This window comes from Nicotiana attenuata, unplaced genomic scaffold, assembly GCF_001879085.1.
Source record: "Nicotiana attenuata strain UT unplaced genomic scaffold, NIATTr2, whole genome shotgun sequence".
In the NCBI taxonomy this organism is placed as follows: Eukaryota; Viridiplantae; Streptophyta; class Magnoliopsida; order Solanales; family Solanaceae; genus Nicotiana; species Nicotiana attenuata.
In genome coordinates, this window is record NW_017671163.1 from 188,970 (window position 1) to 195,878 (window position 6,909).

Below are 6,909 nucleotides of genomic sequence, written 5' to 3' on the forward strand. Positions count from 1 at the left end.
CCTATAGCCTCCTGCTTATAAGTGCGGTGCACAACACACCCATATACAAACTCTACTAGACACGGCTTGTAGACTCCCTAGGATAGAACTGCTCTGATACGACTTTTGTCACGACCCAAACCGATGGGCCGCGATGGGCACCCGGTACCTTACTCAATCGAGTACCAACATAATGTATCTTTTCGTGTCATACTATCATAGATAACTGAGCCGGAAGGCTGCCGTGAGATAAGTAGAATACAACATGTGATACCAACTTATACATAAGACATATGGGCCTATAAGACCAAAATAACCACTCTTATACTAAACATATGCCGACAAGGCCATACAATCTTTTACGTACATGACATCTATCTACAAGCCTCTAAGAATACATAATTTTTATAAAGGTCGGGACAGAGTCCCGCCATACCAAACAATACACGACTAAATCATACTAACCAAACAAGCAACTCCGAAGCAAATGGAGCGCACCAACATCTTCCGCTGAGCTGATAGCCTACTCGGAGGGATCTCGACCTGTCTATCGGGAGCTGCGGGCATGAAATGCAGCGTCCCCAGGCAAAACAGACGTCAATACGAATAATGTACCGAGTATGTAAGGCATATAAATAAGTATATAACAGACATGGAAGAAATATAGAGTAAATGACTCAACCTGTAAGTCTGGATAACTCTGTAATTCATGAAATAATTATAGTGTCATGCATATACATATGAATATCATGTCGTGCATAGGTACATGTTTCATAACATCATCAGGCCTCTGAGGGCATCCCATCATATCATCTTGGCCACTATGGGCAAAATCATCAACGTATACCAGCTGATCAGGTGGTGGTGCGTATATAACGCCATAACCTTTCCCATATCCCATATACACATATATACATATATATACGCGTATATAACTTCATCTGGTCATGGGTCAATGTGCATGTATAAATGCATGAAATGCATATGAAATAGGTTAATAAAATCTTTTAGTACGTCATAAGACCATTTTGCCTCTGATTAATATCATGAAATAAACTTTACCAACTTACGTATTTTTGAGACCCATGAACAGATGATAGAATAATATGACATATGGGAGAATAAGAATATACACATCTCTAGCATTTCTACGAAAAGAGTAATTTATGTACGTTGTGAATTTGCTCGTTTTGCTTGTGTTTTATAGATCATGCCAAAAACAAAGAAGGGATAGCCTTAACATACCTGGAGTAGGGAAAATTCGTATGATATTCTTGGAAAAGGTTGCACCGTACTCCTTTAGAATCGTAAAAATTTTACGTTGTTAAGCTTCTAAAAATTCTCATCGGATTTTAGTTGAAGAAATCTTGTTGTTAATGCAGTGTTTAGAATCTGAAATTTGTTGAAAGCTTTACAAGAGTGGCTAAGGTTCTGTTATAAAGTGCATTTTACTCATCAATTCATGACTAACGTTCTAATTCGTAAGAATGACTACATTTAGATTGTATGGATAATATACCATTATAAGGCATGAAGTGTCCTTTAATTATTAATTTGATTGACACCTAATCCAAATGACTAAGGAGTCATTTGCTTGAGGTGTGATTTGCTGCCACGTGGGGGTGGGGGTGGGGGTGGGGGGTTTAGTCTTTATCTGACAATTAATTAATTTAATTAGGTGATATCCCGCTACCCGATAATTAACCAATTACCCGCATAATTAAGAATTATCTCAAATTACTTAAAATTCTACTTATTTTAATACACTTTATACATCCTACTATCATGGTCATATGGTACCTTGTATGGTACTAGTCCGTAAATATCGGGTATTATCGCTCGGCTCGTATTTTATCCCAATATGTCAACTTGGACGAAAATCATTTTCTTTGATTTGCATTGCCCACTCACCTTCACGAATTTACTCATCACTTGTTTGAAATTTCATAATGCTTATAATCTTAAAATAATCACATTCCTAATCTTACGTCGATTAACTTACGATGAAACTTAAACATACAAAAATGCGGGATGTAACATTCCCACCATTCGGGTTTACTACTCTATCTCTTGGTAGTGCCCCCTTAGGGAAAGTATTCAAAGCTTGAGAAATTTGGCCATGTTGGACTTCCAAGTTGCGGATAGAAGTGGGTTGGGAGGCTAATTGGGCATCGGAGTCGGAATTTTTCTCCATGATCTACTTGAACATGTTTTCAGTCTGTCCCATCTCATTGTTGGATGAACTAGGACCTTGTGACGAATATGGAGGCAGGTTGTTAGGTTGTTGATACACCGGGGGCCTTTGAAAGCCCGACCCTCGATTTCCTTGATTATTATTGTTCCAACCACCTTGATTGTTATTGCCTACCCAGTTAATAGTATTGTTGCCACCCCAATTGCCTTGATTTCCTTGATTACCCCAACTTTGATTGTTGTTTTTCCCCCAATTGCCTTGGTTGTTGTTGATGCCACCATTCCAATTTCCTTGTTTACCTTGATTGCCCCAATTTCCTTGGTTTCCCTGTGATCTCCACTATTGTTGATTCGGTGTATTGCCCCGTTGACCTTGATAATTGTTGACATATTGAACCTCTTCACTTTGATCATCTTGATTGTACCCACTACCACTTTGCTCAAATTGATCTGGATTGTTTTGAACTTGTTGACCTCGTTGCCTTCTCTTGTTGAGCATCAGGTTCACTCCTTCCATGGCATTCACTTGTTTTGGCCCTTGAACTTATTGAAGCTGAGCTTTGGCCAATTGGTTCATAGTAGTTGTCAACTCGTTATAGCTTGGCTGTGGTCATGTAGCTCCTTATGTAGGTGAATAACATTAGGGTCACCTTGTGGCACATTGTCTCTACTTTTTCACGCCGAAGAGGTATTCGCCATCTCATCAAGTATTTCACACACTTCGGCATATGGCATGTTCATGAAGTTCCCCCTGGTGAGTTGGTTAACCACATATTGGTTTGTTGTATTGATTCCTCGGTAGAATGTTTGTTGGATCATGGCTTCGGTCATATCATTATTCGGACATTCTTTTACCATCGTCCAATACCTTTCACAAATCTCATGTAGTGGTTCATTTGGCTCTTGTTTAAAAGCAAGGATCTCATCTCTTAGCGTTGCCATATGTCCCAGAGAAAAGAACTTTGAGATGAATTTCTCGGCCAACTCATCCCAAGTGTGTATGGAATGGTTGGGTAACCTCTCTAGATAATCCAAAGCTTTCCTCCTTAGAGAAAATGGGAAAAGCCTTAACCTCAATGCGTCCTCAGAGACATTAGTCTGCTTGCTCCCCGAGCACGTGTCAACAAAACCTTTGAGATGCTTATAAGCACTTTGGTATGGAGCTCCGGTGAAGAAACCCCTCTATACCAACAGTGTAAGCATGACATTGGTAATTTGAAAGTTGCCCGCCCTAATCCAGGGCGGGGCTATTGCACTTACATAGCCTTCGTTGGGCAACACCTTATGTGGTGCCCTTGGAAGAGGTGGGGGAGGGCTTGGGATGTTGTCATTAGGCGTGCGACCTCTCCTTTGTACTTGAGGTTCAAGATGAACCTCATCCACTTGTTCTTCATCTACCTCCTCCCCCTGTGGTATATTCCCGAGGGCTTCGTTGTTAAGAGCCATTTGGTAACTAAAAGCAATTCGCACAAAAAATTAGAAAAACGGAAAGAAAGAAAAACAAAACACACAAATCTTAGATATATAGCTAAAACCGTCCAACTCCTCGGCAATGGAACCAAAAATTGATGGGGTCCAAGCTTACACTACTATTCTATGCTTTTGGGGAGATGGACCGGCAGGGCATTCAATCTTTTTGGGAAATGGACCGACGGGACATTTCAATCACTTCAGGCGCATATGTTACGGGCATGACATCATCGCAAAAGGCTTGGGAAAATTAAGGTTCAAATAATTTCTTATCACCTTATTCTAAGAAACGCGGGGACTATCTGTATACGGTCAAAATCGATGAGCATTATTTGAGTCTTAAATCGGGCTTCAGGTCCGAGTCCGGGAGACTCGAGGTGGAGGTCAGATCTGGCTAAGGGATACCCACCTCGAGGAAGCTGATCGAAGGCCTGGCACGACCTGCATCGAAGGCAGCACAATCTCGAAGTCAATTAAGAAAGAGCGGGAATTTCTCAAGGACACATGGACCAGGGCATTAATTAAAGGATAAGGTTTGAGGAATGTACTATATTGGGGTTTTCCCCTCCTATAGAATTCATTGCCATTATGAGGAATGTACTATTTTGGGGTTTTCCCCTCCTATATAAAGGGGACCCCTATCATTTTGTAAAGATCATCTGATATTATACTCTGCAATAGAACATTCTATTCTTCTCTTGTTTAACGTGCTCTACATTTATTCTTCAGCTTTATTGCCTTTACTTTATTGGTTGCAGCTGACCTCGAGGTCCCTGAATAGCCAAGCTCAAGGCCCCTACTGTTCCAACAACATTGATTTGGTTCATTATTTATTCTTACTTAAGCTCAATATTACTTGTATAATCACTGGTATTAGAATATATCACATATCTTTAAAACCACAAAATATCTTTAATTGTTACTTACATTTTTTGAGGTAAACCGAGACAAAGTCATAAAGGCATGAATCAATGTTTGCAACCATTAATTCTATAATTCTAGCAATAGATAGGCTAAATATCACTAACCCATTTACATTCAAGCCCTAAAATTAAATACCCATCAAATACCTTAGGGTTGGGTCACAACCCTAGCTATGGGTTTAGCTACTCATGGAAATAACAGAAATTAAAGATAAAATGAAGATAAAATTCATAATACTAGATTAAAGGATGAAAATCTAATGTTAAAAGATGAATCTAGTACAAAATTTCCCAAAATAGAAATCTCAGCCATCTCAGGTGCTCCTCTAATACATAATATGACCTAAAAATGACAAAAATTTCTATTTATACTAAGCTGAATGTATCTGACAAAAATACCCTTGCAGAGGTTGTGGGGCCGCATAATTCTGAATGCGGCCGCACTCTTGCTTTCGCGGCCGCACAATTCTGAGTGCGGTCCGCATTCTTCAATTTGGATCTGGGTTGAGCTGAGCTTACGCGAACTGCATAATTTTGATCGCGGCCTCACCATTCTGATGCGGACCACACTTCTCTCTTTTTCTTAAATTGTAAGCTCTCTGAACCTCTGTCATCGCGGTCCGCGTAATTTCAATTGCGGCCGCGTAGGGACTTTCGCGGTTTCACATTTCTGGTGCGGTCCGCGCTCATTTTTTAGCCCAAAAATCACACTCTCTGAATCTCCCTTATGTGGACTGCGTAATGATGCTCATGGCCGCATCATGGCTTTTGCAGCCGCACAATATTTGTACGGTCCGCGCTTCAAGACTCTTTTCCCAGCCTTGGTTTTTGTTCAACTTTTGACTTCTTTGTGAGTTGATTAAGGTTCCTTTGGCTAATTTTGAACAATTCCTGCAAGCAAGTATATTTCATTAGTTTCAGGGAATACCTTCAAGAATTTTTTGCTTAAAACACAAGTAAAAGAGAGCAAATAATAGGGTAACATCCCAACTTATCAGACGCCCGCTTTGGCCTCTTCGAAGGTTTTTCTCCTCATATTATACATATATTTCAACAATGAAGGAAGCCGCTCGACACTGAAGCTCTTCCTTAAGCTGGTCGACCTCGGTCGAAAGGTTATTCCGCTCGGATCAAGCACCCTGGAGGCTAACATTAAGTTCACGGATAATGGAGTTATAAAATTTATTATGCTCCATGACCTTCGTATACTTCTCTTCCATCCAGGCATGCTTCTCTTTAGCAGTAGCACCCTCTTCAACTTTAAAGTTCAAGGCTGCTTCCAAATTATTTAGTCTTTCAGTAGAGGCGGCCTCAAGTTCGGTAGAAGTAAGAACAACATTTTGGACCTCGGACCACTTAGCCTTGCCTCTTGAAATTGTACGCTCAATAGGGCGGCCTCTTGGCTAAGCACCTCTTGTTCGCTCTGCTGCAATCGAGCCTCCAACTCAATAGCTTCGACAACTTGTGCTTTTAGTGCTGGGAGTGGAGAAGCAATTTGCTCCCGCTCGGCCAACCCTTGATCCCGCTCAGATGTGAGTTTCTCTTTATCAAGGATCAACCTCTGAAGGCCCTCAGAAGCAAGGAAGTTAGCTTGCAAAGAAAAAGTTCAAATAAAAAATCTTGTCATAGCGAAGCTAGAAAAAATAGTAGAGGGAATAAAGATCGTGACGTTGCCGCGTTGTGCATGGCATTGTTTACCATACACTCCCCCGAGAGAGAATATATTTTATTCCTATCTTTCTCTGAAGCTAAAGGCTTCAGGTAATTAGCAAGTTCCACTGCCCGGGATAGCAGATGGCACTCGGTATAGCCAAAAGGGAGACACTCCTTCTCCTCTGAGGATCTGCGAAGGGGGGCGAATAGTTATGCCCCATGTGAGAACGTGATTTTCGTGTAAAGACCCCAAAGTCTCATGGACCAGGGACTTGGGGGGGGGGGGGGGGGGACATCCTCCTCTCGGGTGTCTGCGGCCGATGGAGATGACGTAGTAGTTGCTGGTGTCGAAGAAGGAGATGAAGCTGATGGCGTTGTAGGTTGAGAAGCAGCTGCAGCAAAAGCAGTGCTAGTTATTGGTTGCTCATCAACCGAAGATGGAAGATGCCCAATACTCAGCCTCACAGTATTTAGAGCAGCGACTAGAACTCGAAAGCAAGAGTTTGCATCTTTCACTATATCACACTCCCCCTAGAGTGCCTGATGTTGATACCCAATTTTTCCCTATATAACTTTCATATACAAAATACTCTTAAAATAGCATATATATGCATATATAAGCATAGCTAAGCGTTTTGGCATTTTTCCTAATTTTTTTCAAAGATTTTAAAATCAATTTATTGTCCATTTT